The 12,027-nt window shown below is 45.0% G+C and overlaps 1 protein-coding gene across 8 annotated transcripts in view; it reads left to right on the forward strand.

Moving 5' to 3' along the window:
* PRKAG2 (protein kinase AMP-activated non-catalytic subunit gamma 2) overlaps positions 1–12,027 on the forward strand; it is a 185,738-nt gene that overhangs the window by 91,436 nt on the left and 82,275 nt on the right. The window lies entirely within an intron of this gene.

The following is a 12,027-nucleotide window of genomic DNA, read 5'->3' on the forward strand; positions in this document are numbered from 1 at the left end:
TGAAATTGCCTCCTCCTCTTACTCATTATTACTGTTGTGATTTAACTATTCTAAATTGCCTAAAAATTACAATCGTCGTAGAGGGATGAAAATGACATCTGCAGGCATGCAATCCCATAGCCATAGCACAAAAGGAAAATTCAATGAGGAGGGAAAAGGAAAGAAAAAGAAAGCATTGGAGCAGCTGCTCCTTTCTGACTGATGGATGGTGCATTTACTTCCCCTCCCGTGGTGATCATGGAATGTCCCCCTGCATTTAGAATTCCTCTGTAAAACTAGTGAATTTCTGGATGTATCTTACTGGTGGAATTCGAGTGCGATTCCAGCTTTCCAGTACCAGGGATGCTATACGAATGTGTCTGCTGAGGATATCTTTGATGCTGCAGTAGATATGGCTTTCCTCTGATCCAGCCGCTGCTCAAATTAGCAGAAAACTGTCCTTAAGCCGTTTGAAACATCACCCAACTCCACCTCGCCTTCATTTTGTAGAGCAAGTTTTAAGCAGTCAGGGCGATTTTGTTAGCTCCTAATAATCTTTGGCTGCTTCTGTTGCTGCTTCCTGCTGCATATCACAGACTAGTGGCACCTTTTAGCAACCCATTTAGTACCGAGGAATTCCACCAACGATATATTCTCTGGTGTGCTCTCTGAATCTGCTGCCTCTGCAGCATCCTAAATGAAGGGTTGCAGGTGCCTTTTGGAACTAACCTTGACTGCAGGGCACAAGGCTGATGGAGAGGAACTGCGAAGCAGGCGTGTGTCATTGCATTTCCTAAAGAGTACCTGCTGAGCTCCCGAAGGAAATCCCAGTTCCTTTTTTCAGAAGCAAGGTTAAACTTTGCACATTCACCTGTGAAAAGCTGCTGCATAACTGTTTTTGTAATTTATTAAGTTACTTCATTGGAAGCTTATGGTTTGTTTGTTTTTAATGCCAAGGAAAGGAGGAGCAGAATACTATGCCTTTACCTGCTTGCCTTGCCGCCCCACTCGACTGTTTAACTCTCCTTGTCAACTGGTGCTCTCTGTCGCTCCTCCATGAAACTGATTGGCAGTAGATCTAGATCCAGAACAGATGACAGAATCAACTTTATCAAGCCAAGCTTCCAGTAGAATTCACTGCCACTAGAATAGGGCAGTGGCTGCTGGCTTTTAAAAGTGAATTAAACAAAGCCATACAAGATGCATCTTATCAATGGCTATAAGTGATCCCCATGTTGAGAGTCAGGCCACATACGCACCATACATTTAATGCACATTTAACACACATGTAAAGAGCATGGCTTTCCCCCCAAAGAATCCTGGGAACTGTTGTGGACGCTGGGAATTATAGCTCTGTAAGGAGAGAACTAAGTTTCTGATTTTAGTGGCGGGGGGAGGGTGGAGAACCATGTGTTTTAAATGTTTGGTGTAGATTATTTTACTGAACACTAGTTGTGGAGGAGCAATAACAATCCTTCACGCCTTGCTTGGGGGCTGTGAAGGCATTGGCTTAGCCACTGTGGGAAGCAGAATGCTGAAGCAAGTGGACCTTTTGTCTAACCCAGTAACAAGTCTTCTTACAATTCCTATGATGAATTGGATTCACTGTGACCATTTTTAGGGCATGTTTGGCTTCCTACAGGATCCCTACAGTCCTATATTGGATTTGTCCCAATTTCTGCACTCGCTTACCTGCTAAGAAACTTTTGCCAGATGTCTGCTATGGAACCCTGGGAATATTGCAAAGGATTCTGTGGGCGGGTGAATACAGGTGAAAATCAGAAAACTAGAATATCGTCGAAAAGGGCATTTATTTCAGTAATGCAACTTATTATTTTTTCTTTTTCTTTTAATTTTTACAAATGCTTTCTTTTGGAAATTCCACAGTAATAAAACAAATAGTTACAATAATACAAAAACAAACATTGTTATTACATTTCATTAATTACATTCCATTTATAATTGACCCGCCTAACGACAAATAATTAGAATTACAACAAATAAAGGCTTGACATATCTTGCTTTGCATGTCATGCATCTATCTCATATATTGGTTTCACCTTTTAAATTGCATTACTGAAATAAATGCACTTTTCGACGATATTCTAATTTTCCAAGTTTCACCTGTATCCTAGGAATGTATTCTTTTGGACCTTTGCCACCATCCCATGAGGACTAAGCTGGACAAGATGTTGAGGGTCCCTACTTGGCTTGCCCACCTCTTTAAATTTCTTTACCACCACCCTGCCCTCCAAAGTTGCACTGAGGCTGTGTTTTTCTGATGTCAATTGCCTCTCCAAAACGAATTGAGTGCAGATAATAGGGGAGATAGCAGCTTGAGGACAGCTTGGTTATATCTGGGACATGATCTTTAGGATCCTCCCAAGGTTTGTTTTTATCATAGAATCATAGAATTGTAGAGTTGGAAGGGACCATGAAGGGTCATCTAGTCCAACCCTTTGCAATGCAGGAATCTTTTTGCCCAACATGGGGCTCAAACCCACAACCCTGAGATTAAGGGTCTCATGCTCTGCTGACTGAGCTATCCCGGAGATTCCCAAAGAGATCAGATCGTAAACCTGCAACGTCATGTCTTATTGGGTGTTGAGTGTTACCCCAGAATACTGCTAGGTCTCACACTGCAGGGGGAGATGGTACTGACCGGCAAGCTCAAAGGAGCTTCTCTACCATTACTGATCTTCTCATGGAATAATGCCTGGTGAGCTTCAAAGGAACCCTGTGGGTCCCCCAGAAGAAATCCACTGAACTACCTGCTACTTAACTTTATAAGACAGTGGTGTCCAAACTTTTTCCAAAGAGGGCCAGATTTGATGAAGTGAAGGGCCGTGAGGGCCGACCAAAGTTGTTAGCCTTTGAAGTTGTTGAGCTTTTTTATGATTTTACCCCAAAGTTGTTGAGCTTCTTTTAGGATTTTACCCCAGGAAATAAACTGCCACAGGGGCCAAGTAAGGCCCCCAAAATGGACTTTGGACATGCCTGTTATAAGAGTTGCCCCTGGCTCCCCTTTGACTCTCAACGTGGCCAGTTGTGTTTAAACAGGTCAGGTCCCTGTTGCTGTTTGTAAATGAGATTTCTTCTTCTTCATCTTCCAAGCAAGATGAGACTAATATCCCTGCCCTTTAAAGGACACCATCTGTTCAGGGATAGGTTGAATGACACATACGAAGAACGCAAGGTTAAAACGGGTTCCCCTCTGACGAGCCCGGCACATGGGGGGGGGCTCTCCTCTGAGCCCTGCAGCTGTGAAAACATCTGGCTCAGCACAACAGCAACTGGGGGACGGCCCACTTGCTGGTTTGGATGCCTGCTGACTCCAGCAAAGATCCAGCCTCATGCCCATCTGGAGCCTATTTTAGTAGTGGTTCTTTGGAAGGCAACCCAGATGTGGCTTTTCGCTGGGCTGCCCTGGGCTCGAACGGTCTGGTCAAGCCCAGCTTGCTCCTGTGACTGGGCTTGTGCCAAACTCAACCCAGGTTGGCTAATTGCACTCACTGCAACTCCCGCAGGATCAAAAGTTAACTGCATTGGCGCATCTGTCACCGCAGCACCATGCGCTACTACAATTGGGTATCTAGCTAATAATGCCAGCTTCTTACCAGGGTGGAGAAATGTGGGTGGAGTAAACTGATGGAATGTGCGCAGCTTGAGGACCTAACATATAGAATAAGAGATCAAGAAGAACATATGTTTAAAGAAGATTGGAAAATGTTTATTGAATACAGTATATGGAGGAAAATTGTGTTTATTTGAAAACGTGGGCAGCATTAAGATAAATCCAACAGTGTAAATAAGTTTTGATGGATGTAATAATGGAATACTGAATGGTTTATATAAAATATGAAGGTATTTATGTTGTGCAAAATGAACAATGGAAAGAGAGGAAGGGAAGTCATTGGTATTTTAAGGTTGGCTAAGTGAATATTCTATGCAAAACAGAAATTTTATTTTAAAAAAATTAAAAAGAGAGAAATGTGGAAGGGTGCAGAAACCTCTTGCTTTTGCACGGCTGGAACATGGCCTCCTGTACAAAACTAAGACTCACATCTGTTGTTTTGCCTGCTTTCATCAAGTGGCCCCCAGATGATTGCACATTAGGAAATGTGGCCCTTGGAATAGGGATTATAATCCTATCCTGGATTAGCAGGCTCAAACAGAACTATGATGCATAATGATAAAGTATATAGGAAAATTCAGGTTTCAGCCATCTGGGTTTCTTCTTTCATTGCACAACATTTAGGTTTGGTTTTGGCCTTTGCACGGAGTCTGCACAACTATTCCTTAAACTTTGAAGTCAGAATCTGTTACTGGGTGAAGAATCCAGAGTTCTCAGCTTTTATTTGATGGGGAGGGAAACAAGTGGATCTCTCTCGGTCTTACCTAGCTCACGGGGTTCTTGTGAGGATAAAACGGGTGAAATGAAGGCATGGAAGTGCAGAAGTGTAATAATAATTGAGTTAAATAAAAAAAATAAAAAAATGTCCAGTAGCACTTTAGAGACCAACTAAGTTTGTTCTGGGTATAAGCCAGGCATCCCCAAACTGTGGCCCTCCATATGTTTTGGCCTACAACTCCCATGATCCCTAGCTAACAGGACCAAGGGTCAGGGATGATGGGAATTGTAGTCCAAAACATCTGGAGGGCCAAAGTTTGGGGATGCCTGATAAGCTTTCGTGTGCATGAACGCTTCTTCAATTGAGTGTACATTTTGAGCATCAACAGTGTCTAGAGAAATCTTTGAAGCTAGTGGGGGAGCACTGTAGGATTTTGAGTGATTAAGAAGTGAGTCTTCTGGGCACTCCGTAGCTCATTGCCCTCCCTCCGACTAGAGAAAAGCTGCCAATTAAACAGCTTAAACATCCAACAGCTTGCAGAATCCAACATTCTGTAGTATATATTTTGCTTTACCTTGTCTGCAACTGTTCGGCTTCAGCGGTATCCGGCCCTTTGCTCTTTGCCTGTGCTACTTTCCCCTGAAAGGCTTATCTGTGTGTACTTGGGGCATTCTTGGCCTGCAGATTATTTTGCAGAAATCCCAACTTACCCTAGGGATGGGGTTGTGCCCAAGGAGCCTGGCTCTCCATCAGCAGCGCCCAGCATTGTGGGCTGAGGGGGACCACTACAGCCTCCATGCTGAGACGCACCCACGATTGCATTCAAAGATTTGCTCACTCATGCATTTGGGGCTCAGCAGTACAACTCACAGCAACACCTGCGGAGCTCTTTCATTTATTAGCCGTCCGCTCACTCAGCCTGCTGAGTTGAGGGCAATTTCAGAAAATGTGCGCTAGTGGCCGATCAATGCCAATTAATCTTGTATTGCAGACGACACTGAGGCCTGGATGCTGAGAACAGCTGGTTGCAGTTTGAAAGGAGAAGGTGTGATGGATTGCCGTGTGGTGTGGAAACCTCCTTTCCCCCTGGGGTTTGCTTCTAGGGATCTCACATATTTCCCTCCCTCCCTGGGCGCTGTTACTGCACTTCTCTGAAGGTGCTTTGAATGTCAGGAGTATTTCTAGAGCTGCAAAATGCCTGCCTAATCTTCAGTCCCTAATTTAGGACTTTTATCAGTCAAAGAGGACCTCGGGGATAAACCTTGATTCCCACTAAAATTACATGCCAAAGGGCAAGCCTGGTTGTTGGGTGCATTGCTGACTGAAAAGCTAGATATGGCCCTCCAGTCATCTTTATATGGCCCTTGGGACTCTCCTTGCACCACACCCCTCCTTTGCCTTTCTCCACACTCTCCTCCAGTTCTTTTGCCTGGCTGGAATGTAGTAACACCTCTTACTTGCTTGAATGGAGAAGGGTCCATGTAGAAAGCCTTGCAAGAAATAATGGCGAGTGATTGACTTTCACCCCTGCCAGGTTTGGAACAGCTTTAGATGACCTAGTTATGGGGAGACAGGCTGAACTATTAAAACTGCCCTCAAGGGCCCCCAATATTTTTACAATTTTGTTTTTGTTTTATTTATTTTTTAATCCACCCATCATATTAGAGTAAGCAAATGTAAAGGGGCTTCTGGGCCTTGTGTAGAAGAGGGAGTTTCGGCAGGTGGATGACAGGGCGCCAAAATTCCTGCCACTACACATCTATGGAAAATACAGAAACTCTGTTGTCATTTGCAGCCAGTCATTCTGCATGTGTTCCATATTTTAAAAAAACACATTGTCATTGCACAACAAAGTTAACTCAAAACATTGCACTAAATCATGCCATCTTGGGCATTAATTTAGTGGGAAGGTGGGCTGTAAGTATTATAAATAAAGAATAAAGGAAAACCCTGAAAGCTGTGACCTGAATAATTATGCAAGTTTTTGTGGATTCTGCATCACTTTCCCACTTCGGTTTGCCTTGGAAAGGGTAAGGGGCTTGTTGAGACTTAAGGTCATGATTTGTAAGCATAATGATTCCTAGGGAGCTCCTTGGACACTATGCTCTGGGGTGTGGATCCATAATGTCCACAGATAGCCCTAGAGATCAGAGATCACATTTACTGGCTCCGTTTAGTCAAAGGCCAAAGGATGCTTCATTGCATTTCAAATTAGATTGCATTAGATGCACAGTTCATTATATATAGTCCAAGGATGACTCACAGCAGGGTGGAACTACTGGAACTCCAGAGGTTGTAAAATATGCATTTCAGATGAACTAACCTTCTTTTGGGAGCATGTTTCATTTAGCAGCTTCCATCAGGTTCATAAACCACCATAGGACTTCCTGTGGTGGTTTATCCACATGATGGAATTTCCAGCTGGAGTTTCTTCCTCTTTCTCCTGTTGCAGTCCAAAAGAACCCATGTATATTCTGAATTGGGTGCCCTGGAAGGGGACCATAGCTTTGTGGTAGAGTCCAGGCACAGTCCCTGGCATCTCCTGCTGATAAAAAGGACCTTTACGACAATGGCGTAAAGGATTCTCTGCTGGGGAGCTTGGAAGAGCCATTGCCTGTCAATATGCATAATATCGGGGTAGATCAATGATGGAGAACCTATAGCCCTCCAGATGTCGCTGGACTACAACTCCCATCATCCTTGACCATTGGCCATGCTGGCTGTGCAGTCCAACAGTATCTGGAGCTGCCACAAGTTCCCCATCCGTAGGCTAGAAGGGCAAATAATTTAGCCTGTGTTCCTGGATATATTGGGATAGTTGGTGATTTGATTTCTATTCTGCTTTGCTTCCATTCAACTTAGGGTGGTGTATGTACATTCCCTGCCTGTCTCCCATCCGAACTGCGTGGCTTTAGTGAGGCTGTTGCATTCCATGTCCGCCACCCAAGATGATGGAGAATGTTGCATTTTTCAGCTTGTAAAATGTTTACCTTCCTCGCCACTTTTTTTTAAAAAATAAAAAAGTATGTTCATTTCAGACCAGTTTCTGCTGATGGATGTAATTTTCCTGCAAACAGTGGATTGATTGATTGATTGATTATTTGATATTTTTATACCGCCTTTCATCATACAGTCTCAGGGTGGTTCACAGAATGGGTGAGAGGGTAAATGTGTGCTCTGCCCACACTATTTCACCGGGGTGGGGGGCTCATATGACTGTAGGTTCTTCTATGCCTAAAAACAAAAATAAAACAATAATCCCTACACCGGGAAATCTAGGGTGTCAGAAGTTGGGTTACGAGCAAAGCTTATCTAAACAACTCTGAAGTTTCGGGGTTGTTTTTTTTAAAAAATAAAATAAAAACCCAATCAAGCAGTTTATGAAATAAATTACTTCTCCTGTATATTATGTGCAAGGAATTTCAGACAATTTTTTTAAAAGAAAAGATGACACACACACACACACTGCGCTCGCGCAATCTGAAATAATTACAGGGCAGGCAGAAGGCATCTCCTCATATGTGAGAACTAGCTGTATGCCTTGGCAGAGTACGAACCCCACTCCCAACTGAGCAAAATTTAGATGTCCTCAACTCCCTTCCTTTTTTGCTGCTCTTATTCGTCTACTCGATTGAAGTCTTGCAGCAGGGGCTGGGTTTGTATCTGCCAGCTGTTGCTATAGCAACGCTTCTCTTGCCCAAGTATTGCTGCTAAAAATAGATCACCTTGAACCCGGGGAAGGAAATCAGGGGAAATCAAAAGGTGCCAGCGTGATTGACTTTCGTGGTGGTGCTTACAAAGCAGCTCTGCCTTTGAAATCCAACAAATGAAAGCCTTCCACAATGCGAGTAGTAGGCATGACATGAGCAGCCTATTTAAGCAACAAATCAGAAACGGTAGGGTTGTGTTTGAAGTCCTACTTGTGGTGTAAATTACACCAAGCGCCTTACAACCCAGGGCGTGTGCTGCTGTCCCAGGCTACTGTCACCGAGGGACAACCCGAAAGAGAAACCACTAGCTGCTGCCCAGAAGCGAGGGATATGTTGTGTGTGTGTGTGTGTGTGTGTGTGTGTGTGTGTGTGTGTGTGTGTGTTCCACTGGTGCATGGAGCAACATCCAGATTGCACATGTGCAAAGGCCTCCTTTGTGGGGAGTGATCTGGCCTCAGTGATTTGAAACCCATTCACGTCCATGGGAAAGCTCTGGCACTGCTTTCCCCAAAAGCTTTCCCCAAAAGGGGAGTTGAGAGGAAGCGAACAGACACAAGAATCTGTGGAGTGCCAGAGTGCAGACTGTCAGGATATTGCATGCATCTGATTCAGAGGGAGACAGAGACACGAGAGAATTGTAGGAATCAGATAGACAGTCATACCTTGGAAGTCAAACGGAATCTGTTCCGGAAGTCCGTTCGACTTCCAAAATGTTCGGAAACCAAAGCGTGGCTTCTGATTGGCTGTGGGAAGCTCCTGCAGCCAAGTGGAAGCCCTGTCGGACGTTCAGCTTCCCAAAATAGTTCACAAACTGGAACAGTCACTTCCAGGTTTGCGGCGTCCGGGAGCCAAAATGTTCGAGAAGTAAACTGTTTGGAAACCAAGGTACGACTGTATACATGAGACTGGGGCCCTCTAGACATTTCTGTACTACAACTCTGTTTATCCTTGATCGTTGGTCAAACTGGCCGGGGCCGATGGGAGTTGTAGCCTAACAAGGAGGGCCATGGGTTCTCCCCACCCCCCACCCCACTGCTTTAAGATTACTGACGTTCCTGGATTTGAGAAACTTATTTTTAAGTAGCAAGGTGCTAGCATGTGATAGGCTTTTCTTTAATGGCTGAAGTGTTTGACCAATGCTTAGGGGAAACTTGGCATCCAGTTGGCCAGTGTGAGAATGGGATGCTGGATTAGATGGGCTTCTGGCCTGATCCAGCAAAGTTCTTATGGACAGCCAGGGAGGATTTGGGAGAAATGACTGTTGTGGCAGGAGTAAAGGAGGGGTCCCTGTGAAGGTTTTCCTTGCACTGGAATGTAGGGATGGACCAGCGAGACAAGCAGGAGGTTTGTGGGAATGGAGAGCAAAGCCAGGCAGAGGCAAGAACCCAGCGGTGCAGAGAGTCAAAAGCTCAAAAGCTGCAAATAATAATAATAATAATAATAATACCCATCTGACTGGTTTGCTGCAACCACTCTGGGCAGCTTCCAACAAAATATAAAAACACAGCAAAACATCAAACATTAAAAACTTCCCTAAACAGGGCTGCTTTCAGATGTCTTCTAAAAGTCAGGTGGCTGTTTATTTCCTTGACATCTAATAGGAGGGAGTTCCACAGGGAGGGCACCACCACCGAGAAGGCCCTCCACCTGGTCCCCTGTAACTTCACTTCTCACAGTGCGGGAACTGCCAGAAGGCCCTCGGCGCTGGATTTTAGTGTCCAGACTGAGCAATGGGGGTGGAGACACTCCTTCAGATATACAGGACTGAGGCCATTTAGGGCTTTAAAGGTCAGCATCAACACTTTGAACTGGGCTCGGAAACCTACTGGGAGCCGATGTAGATCCTTTAGGACTGGTGTTATAAGGTTCCAGCGGCTGCTCACAGTCGCCAGTCTATCTGCCTCCTTCTGAAATAGTTGCGGTTTCCGAGTCACCTTCAAAGGTAGCCCCACGTAGAGCGCACTGCAGTAGTCCAAGCGGGAGATAACCAAGGGAGCCATTTTTCTTCAGCGAAGACTTATTTGAGGACTGTGCAAAGCTTTCTAATCGGTTTCTGTACATGTCAGCAGCACATCCAGAATAAGAAACTGCTGTGTGGCAGTGTGTGAACTGGAATTGGCAATGAGATAATCTCGCTGAACTGTTGGAGATAATGTAAAAGGCCACATTGCATTCCCTCACATTCCTTCAGGCAAGAAGAGGCTCCATGTGTGCGCAGGAGCACGAAATAAGATCCTAGGATGGTGTGGTTATAATTCTTTAGGATGATACAGTGGGTTCCTAATAGCCAAGTCCTTTAGGAATGAAGGATCAGTGATGCTTAACAGAGATGAGCCTCCTTGCATCATAATGGCATAATAGGGCAGGGCCCCTCCAGACTGGCGTTTTGTCGTGGTTATGTTATGCAACATATCATTGACCCAACAGTAGTAATTTAGTGGGGGATTTAAACGGACCGTCAACACATCGTTCTGCTTCATTACCTGTTCTGCGGTGCTTTGCAAGTGCTGCTGTCTTGCAAGTATAGTGCAACAACAGCAGGACATTCACCCACAGAAACACACCTCAAACACTGCGGTATAAAAAGTTACAGGATTTCATTAGTAAGCTATGGGACATGCCCTGATCGGAAACGAAAGCTGCGTGTTTGCCCCCAAAACGGTTGCAGAGGCAGACAGTATTGAAACCATTAAATGGCATCTATCAAGACTAGGACTTGAACTCGAGAGACCTGCTTTTACACAATATGAATGCTCAGGAGATGGACTTGGAGGAGTCAGGGGTCTAGAAACCAAGCCTTATGAAGAACGGTTGAAGGAGCTGGGTATGTTTAGCCTGGAAAAGAGGCGGCTGAGAGGAGATATGATGGCCATCTTCAGATATCTGAAGGGCTGTCCCATGGAAGATGGAGAAAGCTGGTTTTCTCCTGCTCAGGAGGGTAGGACATGAAGCAATGGATTCAAGTTGCAGGAGGGGAGATTCCAGTTAAACATCAGGAAGAGTAAGAGCTGTTCACAGTGGTGGAGGAAGGGGGGTGCAGTTGGGACGGTCCGCCCCAGGTGTCATCCCTGAGGGGGGTTACATCGCCGCACCGTACCCCTGGCTCGTCCCACCCCCGTGCATGGCTAGCCCCACCCCTGGGTGCACAGCATGTGCGCCGCTCCGGGTGTCGGAGCAGTTAGCTCTGCCTCTGGCTGTTCGACAGTGGAACAGACTCCCTTTGGAGGTTGTGGACTCTCCTTCCTTGGAAGTTTTTGAGCAGAGGTTGGATGGCCATCTGTCATGGATGCTTTAGTTGAATTTCCTGCATTGCAGGGGGTTGGGCTAGATGACCCTCGAGGTCCCTTCCAGCTCTACCATTCTATGAAACCTAAATAGTATTGCCTTATCATTATTCTCCAGCTTTGCTAATATAAAGACACATTGCTCTGTATTATTTTCTGCCTCCCAAGAGACCTGTTTGTTCCAGTTGGGGCCTGAGACAGACCCAATTAACTACTTAGTAGTCACTTCAATAACTTTTATTCTTAGAAATGGGAGGCATCCATTTTCGCTGCCTTTGTCCCAATAACCCTGCATGAATCTTAGAAACCCCTCTTTGTCTCACAGAACTACAGTTCTCCGAGTTCCTTGTGAAGAGGGATTGGCTGTTAAACCTCTCTGGGAATTGCAAATTGTAGAACTGTGGTAGAGGTGTCTCCTAACACCTCGCAGTACCTTTAACAAACTACAACTCCCAGAATCCTTCGGGGGAAGCCATGAATGTGTAAAGTGGTACAGTATTATACTGCTCTAAACGTACAGTCTAGATGTGGCCTTTTCCAGAGTCCAGAGTTATTATTATTTATTGAATTTATATAATGCTTTATATCCGGAGGCCTCAGGGCGGTTCACAGAACAAAATCAAAATATAAAACCACAATCAAAACAAAAACAGAAACCCAATATCCCCTTGGGTTTCCCTTGGGATTGATGGAAGTTGCACT

The sequence above is a fragment of the Zootoca vivipara genome, chromosome 11 (assembly GCF_965207765.1).
Source record: "Zootoca vivipara chromosome 11, rZooViv2.hap1.1, whole genome shotgun sequence".
In the NCBI taxonomy this organism is placed as follows: Eukaryota; Metazoa; Chordata; class Lepidosauria; order Squamata; family Lacertidae; genus Zootoca; species Zootoca vivipara.